The sequence below is a fragment of the Ochotona curzoniae genome, unplaced genomic scaffold, assembly GCF_017591425.1.
Source record: "Ochotona curzoniae isolate NIBS_2020 unplaced genomic scaffold, NIBS_Ocur_1.0 scaffold_2453, whole genome shotgun sequence".
Lineage (NCBI taxonomy): Eukaryota > Metazoa > Chordata > Mammalia > Lagomorpha > Ochotonidae > Ochotona > Ochotona curzoniae.
This window is the reverse complement of record NW_024467094.1, coordinates 3,122,817-3,132,227: the sequence shown is the minus strand read 5'-3', so window position 1 is coordinate 3,132,227 and position 9,411 is coordinate 3,122,817.

The window sequence follows — 9,411 nt, the reverse complement described above, 5'->3', positions numbered from 1 at the left end:
AGACAAGCAACAGGCAAGCATCCTTGAGAGTCTGACATGAGATAGGAGGGAACACTCGGAGGACAGATAACTGCAGATCTCAACAGTACAAAATTACAAAGCATCCGAAGGAGAACGTTTCTGGGGAACCCGCTCTTGGTGGTGGGATGGGAGAAGGACTGACGCGAGCAATAGAACCTACAAAATACACAGTTCTGAATAAACTTTTTGCAAGGTGCCTCTATAATGATTCAGGATGTGGAACATAATACCAACTGAAAGTAGAGAAGACGATCCTGGACCAACCCTCAAAGCACTGTGCATGAGACCTTGGTTTGAATGGAGACTAGGGAATAAAAGAAAAGCCAGAAGCGAAAGACAGCAGATGAAGTCAATGAGTCAGGTGAGGTCAAAAACATGACCAAGGCATGTGTCAATCTGAAAGCTGTTTGCAAACTTGACGAGGGTTTTATTATTACTCTGGTTAAGTGATAGAGACAACGGCCAGACTGGAATGAGTTCAAATGGAAATACACATGGCGGGCAGCATGGTTGAGTTTTGTTCTGAACGGATGAGTAGAAAGGGTGCAGCAGCTATGTGGATGTGGAGACAATGGGGCTTTTTGACTATGCAGCTTCACAGAAAAGAATTCCATGATGAACAGGAGTGGGATGATTTTAACAGGCGACATCCCAGACAGGTAGTGAGCAAAAGATCAGCCTTGGCCCAATGTGGAAGATTGAAGACATGTGTCTGAGTCAGGGTAGGTTTGTCGTTTTGGTCGTAGGAAGTCCCCATTGGATGACTCCTGCAAATATTTATTGATGTCAGCGTGATCATGAGGCAAATATCACTTGATGTTGAAGTCCACGTTGAGTTTATCATGAGCCTATGTTTTCCCTTTTAAGAATTTCATTAATAGAAAGAGAACACATTTCATAAGGGGGTAACTACAAATTAGCACAAATTTTAATCTCTTCCAGAAATATCCGTTCAGATATACCCCCCCCACCACACACACACACACAAGATAATTTTATAAGCCATCTGGGCATGCTCTAGTTCAGTCAAGTTGACACTAAATATAATTCACCATGGGGTAAGCATTTCGCTCAGAATATCACATCTGATCTCTATTCTAGATTCCTGCTAATGCATAGCCTGGGCTTTAACAGGTGATGGATCAAGGACTTGGGTTTTTGCACCCATATGGTGAACCTGGTTTAAGTTCTTGAGTTCTAGTTTTATCCTGACCCAGAACACCAGCTGTTGTGGACATCAGATGTGTGGATCAGCCAATAGGAAATTTCTTTCTGCTTCTCTTTCTCTTTCTTTACCCTGCACTCTGTCAAAGAAATTATTCTCAAAATTAAAATAATTACCTCTGTTAATCAACTTTCCCTTTTCCTGACATTGTGACATTCTGTTGCTCCTTCAGCTAGAATTCTATTTTCTAGAACGTCATGGACATCATTTGTATTTTTAAAAAAATATAGTCAGTGAAACAAAAATGTTTGCCTTTGACATGACTTTATTCCCATGGGCTTCCTGAAACACACTGTGCTCTCACTTACAGACTACTACAATTTCACGTGAAATTTCATACGAATGTTTCTTCCTTTTCCTGCCAACACCACTGTCAACAAGGAGCTGCTTGAGAAGCCCTGAAAGCTGCAGGTTCTGGGGTTTGAAAGTCGCTGTGGCACCAGTCCACGAGGGTGATTTCTTTCTACCTTTCTGCATGTGCCTCTGATACACACACACACCTCTTGTCTGTTCAACGCCTTTTAAGCCTATATTGTACAGTTCTTGATTCTCGAGAGCTAGGTCCTCTAACGACAGGACTTGTGCTAAACTTTACCCAATTGCACCCATTTCCCCTTCAGCCCAAAGCCATTCTTAGTTCTCGATGTGGTCCTAAATCCTTGAATTCTCCCCTATGCCTCTATCATACTGAGAGCTATTCCTGCAGTGCACAATCTGCTGCTCATTTTTGTTTTGGGGGTGGGGAGGAGTCTTCCATCAATCAAAATAGTTAACAGCAAAATTATTAACTCTCAACCTAAATTCTTAAGGCCAAGGCCACCACAAGACCCAACATTTGTATCGGATATGAAAGATGAGGAATTTTTAAAAATTGTATATATAAATTGATCACTTTCTTTACCGGTTAAAATCCTACAGTGAGAGCCCATTAGTGCAGAGCCTCATTCAGTGCATCTAAAACAAATTCTGTGCAATTTGATTACATATCCATCACCTCTTGCCCTCTGGAAACCATTTGTGATGTGGGCAGTGATTTGATTACATTTTCAGCCAGGCTCCTGTCTCCCACAATGATAGAACTACTAAGTGGAGACCAGTCTTGCGTGCAGACAGGAACAGTTTATTCAACACTGAGGAAGCCAACATACATCCACACATGAGTGTGGGCCACCTTCCAAGGAGCAATACACAGCAGCACGACTGGGCCAAAGAATTGCTCATAAGTTAGGGAAGAAATGGAAACTGCAAAAAGGACCTGCAGAGAAAAAGGTCTGCCCAAGACGAGAAAGGTGGGATTGTGAAATTGGAAAAGTTGGATGTCAAACCACGGGCATAGTACCTTGGAGCAAGATCCATGGTGGAAAAAAAAGTTCCAAAAGCCTCATCAGAGCTCAGATACACCAACAAGTTAGCCACAAGGTAGAAAAAGACAGCACTCCCCCATCTTCCACCTTCATTTATCTTTCATGTGTCCAGGTCTCTGATGCAACAGGTGCATGTTGAGAAGGCAGGTTTTTTGACTGATTAAATAGAGGGTGCTTGGGCTAGGGGTGGCTTATGACTCTAAGTTCTGTAGACATACCTATTTATTCTAGATCCTTTGCACTGATCTTGTTTTGGTCCCTTGAGTAAGTCATGTGCTTCCACACCCTAAAGATGTGTTCCCTGTTTGCAGGGAACTCTAGCTTGCCAGGTTAACTACAACTCATCTTTCAGATCTTCATTTAATTGTCACTTCTTTATCATTCTACCTCTAACTCAGTCAGATTGAAATCTCCTATTGGATGTTCTCATATTGCCAAGTGATTCCCCATTGTCGGCCCTATTTGCCATTGAAATCTCATATGTATTACAAATGTTTGTGCTTATTTTACTCTTTTGAAAATGTCAATTTATTTATTTTGAAAGGCAGAGTTACAGAAGAAGAGAGATTTTTCTAACAGATGGAACTAGACCAGGTCAAAGCTAGAGTTCTTCCAAAGGGGTAGCAGAGATTCAACTCTGTGGCCCATCTGCTGCTGCTTTCCCAAACACACTAGCTGAGGGCTCAGTCAGAAGAGGAGCTCTCACGACTCAAAACGGTGCTCATACGGAAGGCTGGCATTGCAAGCAGCAGCCTAACCAGCTGCACCAATATGCCAACCCCGTTGTTTGATTATGTTTTATCTCCCTTTCCAGAGATGATGTTTGCAGAAAACCAGAATAATGTCCACTTCCCTCACCACTACATATCTGTTCTCAAGAAGAGTACCCAAGAGATGTTTGTTGAATGGATAAGTGAACAGATGAGCAGCAAAATGGAGGAAATGGTAATTGAAGAACTTTCCTCTGAATGTGAATTTCCATGCTAATGTAGATTCATGGGGACAGAGTCCATTGCATTCACCCACTTTGAAATGAGCCTTGGCCCTCCAAGATGAAAAACCACTAGTTGAACATAGTCTTCAAACAGTGACTAGACATATGAGCAGAGCTAACATTCGGTCTCCTGATTCCTTCGCTAGTGTCCTATTCGCTGGTGCTTCTGAAGGTAGCAATCATTCCCAAATTCCTGTCTGAGTCACCTCCCAATCCTTTGGGGGGTCCATTGCGCAAAAGGTACTCTTCAGGGAAACAGCCAGAGGGCAGGTCCAGCAGAAGCTGGCAAGTCAACCATTGTGGCCAAGCCTCCCCTGCCTCTGCTTGAATGCTAACCAGAAGAAGCTAGCTCTGGAGGTGGCCTGTAGCCTAGGGCCTTTCATCCTTCCTTTGCCTCTTGTTCTTCACTAATGAAGCCTCAACGCCCTTGTTGTGCCTTGTTTCTACAAGGCCGGACACTTTCTTTTAACCTGACGTACTTGAAAAACAAGATATTTTCCTTTGTACTAGAAACAAATGGTGATGAATGTGCTCGTTGTAATTAATCTGTGGTGACAGATTAGTGGTGTAGCAGCGGTTCTTTTGCTGCTCTGGGAGCCTTCCTTGATAGGACAGCTGGTGAGAGGGGACACCAAATTCAATTTGTTTCTCATTTGCATACATATGACAACCATCTGTGCTAATAGCACTGCAATGTCTCCATTAGACCCGGTGCTAGCGTGCAGCTCTCCAGGGCTCCTGTTGGGCTTGGAAGCTGGGGAGCTTGCAGCATAAATATTTGTAGAGGGACGAGGATGACTGGATGGGACAGAACCAGGTATGTCCTTTCACTGTACAACACACGGGCCAACAAACCTCTCGCCCACATGAGCGTGCTCTTCTTGGGTGAGCTCCTGCTCTTTCTTCCCTTCCCCATGTCAAAGATCTAGCTGAGTTACTCTCTGACTTACAGTTACTCACATCAGTCTCACATTAGGAGAGACCTTTTTACATTTTTTTAAATGACCCATTCAAAAAACAGTAACCAACCAAACAAAAAGCCTCAAGGGAATGGTATTTAGTGAGGATGTTGACATCCCACATGGCAGTCCCTGGCTTGGATCCCTGGCCCGGGTGCCTGATCCCAACTTGCTGCCAATGCTCACCCTAGAAGGCAGCAGTGAAGTGGCGATGGCTCGATTTGTTTTGTCCCTGCCACCCCTGTGGGAGAGCTGGGTGGAGTCTTTGGCTCCCAGCTCTCGTCTGGATTATCCTGGTCCTTTCCGTTATTTGGAGAGTGAAATAAGGAATGGGAGTTCTATCTCTCCTCTCTTTCTTAAATAAATACTGTAAAAATGTACCAAAAACAAACATTGAAAATTAAAATCCACACACAAATCACTCATGGAGTATCTAGTAAGCTTGGGTACTATTTATTCTAGATGGAAAAGGAAGAGCGGCTAAGAACGAGACAATAGGTTTTGGATTTTGGAGTTTATGTGCTAGGAATGAGCACTGACAACAGATGAGCAAACAACCTTCACAGAGCATCACATTCAAAGCAGAGAATCAAAATGGATGCACACAGTGTGTGGTAACAGCAGCAGGTTTGGTGGTAGACCTGGAAAAGCTCTTGGCTCCTGGCTTTGGCTTGACCAGTAGGCTGTGGATGAAATCTCTCTCTCTCTTTCTCTCTCTCTCTCTCACACACACACATTACACATTAAATACATACACATATCAATAAACACTTTACATGTTGACTGTAGGGGATAGTGTGGGGACAAAGTGTATTGTCAGCACTCGCAACACTGACTGTATCAGAACACCTGTTCATGTCTCAGATAAAATGCCTCCATCCTCATCCAGCTCCATGCGTATGCATCTCCAAAGGCAGTACAAGTTGGGCCAAATATTTGCACCTCTGCTTCCTACAGGGGAGATCCAAATGGAGCTCCAGGCCTCTGGCTTCAGTCTGACCCAATCCTAGCTTTTGCACTCATTCAGGCAATAAACCAGTGTATGAACAATTCTCTCTTTCTGACATCTTGCCTTTCAAATAGACAGGTAATTAAAAAAAAAAGTTTTATTACAAGAAAAAGGCATAATCTAGTTTACAGTTTGTGTCACACACAGATTAGAAAGGGGTTGCATTAAAGGATGAAGGTAGACTATTTCAAGTTGTCCCTTCAATCCTTGGGGCCTGCAAGCTGTGGTAACCTGACCTACCGGGGTGACCAAGGGGTTGGGATAAAGAAGGAAACTTTGATATCTGCTTAAAGATGGCATTCGTAGGTTCCATCACAGATTGGGCACTGAGATGAATCTTGGTCATAGCCTCACAGTTACCAGGCTGGTGCCTGCTGACTGGAAACAGGAAGGCTGAGGGAAGAAAACAACTTGATGAGAAAAATAAATGTTCCATTTTGAACACATTAGCATAGAGACTTGTACGGAGTATCCATATGGAAATATAAAACCACCTATTTTTGTATGTGCATCCAAATGTCAGAGGAAATGATCGGGATTAAGACAGACACTTTGAAGAGGTCAGTCTCTGGAATTTGTTTTAAATCCTTGGTGCTGAACAGATCTCTGGCATGGAAGAAGATACGGGGCTTGGAAAAGGGGACCCCCACATCAAACCTTGTGAATTATCAAGGCTCTCTCTTCATCCCTGGCTGTGTGCTTGCCAGAGCTCATCATGGCCCATGGTGAGTGACTTCCTTGTTAAGAAAGCACTTGGTTCTGGGACACCATGGTGCTGATAAGACAGGTGTAGCTGTCCCTTGGTGTATGCCTCCTGTCCCTGCTGCCCTTCCGTGAAGAAACAATCACGCTCATTACATCTTTATAATGCAGGATGTCTCACTTTCAAGATGGCCGACATTTTGGGCTGAGTAATTCCATGCTGTGAAGGACTGCCCTATGGGTCACAAAATGTTCAGCTGCATCCCTGGCCTTCACTTGCCAGGTACCAGGAGTACCTCCTGCCACCAACATAAAAATGTCCCATGCATTTTTCAAATGTCCTCTGGGAAGGGGGAGGTAAAATGATCACAAGTTAAGAATTGATGCCGTAGCTGCAGCGTAGTTTCTGTATAGACCAGAGACACTAAATATGTGTTATTGGCATGCTTGCAATTCTATCTTGAAACACAGCTTCTCTCTCCCTTAATCTACCCACTAAAAGAAAACAGAGCCGTCCCTAAAACCATGTAAAGTAGCTTCTAAATTCCTCACTCATCCCTGACCAGCCTTTAGACTTCTTCAGAGTTAAAGAAAAATGCATGAGAAGCCAGAATGAGGTGTGAGAGGGAGTGATTCATGCATCCAGTCCACCGGCAGCAAACTTAAACAACAATTGAATTAACTGAGCCCTTCCGCGGCCAAAGCCTGGTCTGATAAGATAGGGGATGTTATTACCTAAGAAAAATTGCTGCCACACATTCTGGTGACTTTGCATCCTAAAGAAAAAAGTCATCTTACGCATAACAGATATCCTTTTACAATTTTATCAGCCAGAAAAATAGAGGAGGGTGGCGGGAGAATATCAACCAGACCATTACCACGTAATCTAGTGTCTACAAATTAATATGGTGAGAGCATAATCAACTTGAAGTGACAAGGATCCAGTGATATGTGGCCATGTTTGTGGTGCAGCAGGGCCTCCGAAATCTGAAGCATGAGTGCCAGGGTGGGGTGAACCTGGGGCGTAGTGCACATCACGCCATTCCTGACCGCTTCCAAAGTGCAGTTTTGGAAACCGGTAGAAGTCAAGCAGAGGAACATTCCAGATCCGGTGTGTGTGTGTGTGTCAAAGCAATTTCCCTGGAGATTTTCCTTATGGGCCCCAAACTGAGCTGCTCAATGAGCAGAGGCAGAGAAAAATTGAAACCAATGGATGAAATCAAAGTCCTTTCTTTAATGGAGAATGTGGTCCCTTGATCTCTTGGGTTGTTTTTGGTTTGTTTGTTCGTTTGTTTCTAACCCTGAGTCCTACCTGTGCCCTGATTGGTCCTCTAAAAATAAAGATGAAAAGGATGACTACACAGCTTCCCGATCAGGAACCAGCCTGAGATCAGCCCTGATTGTCCACTGATGTAAATTCAAAGGGAGAGACGAATCAGAAAGGAAAAGATAGTTCCAACAAAGAGGTGGAAGGAAAGAATTTTGTGTAATCAGTGATGTCTTGGCTGTTGACAGAGTACAATAAGCATTTTCAAATGTGGAGCCTTAGACAATAGTGTTATTTCTCATTCTGAGAGTTAGATTGGCAGTTCTACCACCCCTGAAGTTGACAGCAATATCAGAATGCCTGGAAAATCCAAATTGGCCACACTCACACAGCTGGCAATGGATGCTCACTGCCAACTGGAATCTGAGCAGGAGCTGATGGTAGAAGTTCCTGCTTCTCAGCTATGGCAGCATTTCCACCCAGCTGCTTCTTCTTCCCCACTACGTGGCAGCTCCTTCCCAAGAAGGAACATTCAAGAAGAAAACAGGAGCAGTTGTCACAATCTTACGGTCTGAGCTTGAAAGTCACATTGGAAGGTTGCTTGGCTTTCTATGGGTCAAAGTAGTCACATGGCGAATCAAGGTTCAAGCAGAGGAAAAACAAGTTTTACCTCTTGGTAAAAGAAGAAGAGATCAGATCTTTGGGCCCACCTGTGAGGGGGGTGCCAGGCTCATGAGCCCCGAGGGGGTGTTTCTGGCAGTACTCACATCGCCTGGTCCAGGTCCTTGAGCCTATCTGTAAGAATATGCCCTGCTCATTGAAAAGGCAGAGTAGTGGACACAGACCCTGATGCACGTGAAGAATATGGCAGCCCATTCTGGACAACTACCCCAGCCAAAGAATGACAAAAAGAAAAATCTGGGTGAATGGAGGCTTGAGGTTGACTATGTCAGCCAATGGACATTGAGAGGGCTGCATCATCCTTGGACTAGTGAAATCGACAGCATTTCAGAACTATCCAAACTACTCTGGCAGACCCTTATAATATCTTCCTAGTATAAGAGCAATGGATGGGCAAAAGAGGACTTGTCCCCTTGAAAGGATGTGTGTGTACATGTGTGGATGATGTGTAAAGGTGCCTTCAGAAGTCTCTAAAGAAAGACTCACTGTTTATGACACTTTGGAGCTTTATCCCCCATGTTGCTATGGCACCAAGCTATGTAGAAAATGCTCAAGAGTCGCTTCTTCTCATCAAGTTTCTCACAAACCCAGTTCTATCTTCTGACATAAATAACTCATGCCTATGTGAACAGCTGACTCTGTTTTTAAAAAGACAAAAACACGAAATGAACGAAGACTGCCCTTCATAGAGAAGCTGCTGAAAAAAAAAAAAAAACAGTAAGATGATGGGCATGAAGATTAAATAGCCAAATGGGGAGTTTGCTGCTGCAGTAGGTGTTTGATACATGACAGCTAATATCGCTGAAGACAAAGCTATGGAAAAGTACACTGGGATGGGGGAGGCCCTGGGGGTCAGGCAGAGGGCGGTGGACACGGGGCTTCAGAAGACATTTGACAGAGCTCTCTTTAATACCAAATGATCACAGGCAGTTGCGTGTGTGGGGGGGGGGGGATTTTCATTGGCACAGAAATGCATTCCCCTGGAGCCTGGGATAAATACTCACAAGGTGAAAGGTCAGTTCATTTATCTCCCCACTTGTCTGTGTGGACATACAGAGGCTCCCTGGTTAAGGCAATTTGGAGAAGAGCGGAAGATGCAGAGACCAGGATAAAGTATATGTGCCCTCACCCACTCCAACACTGTCACTCAGTGAGGGGAAAAAAAGAAAATATATGCCCGATGCTTAAT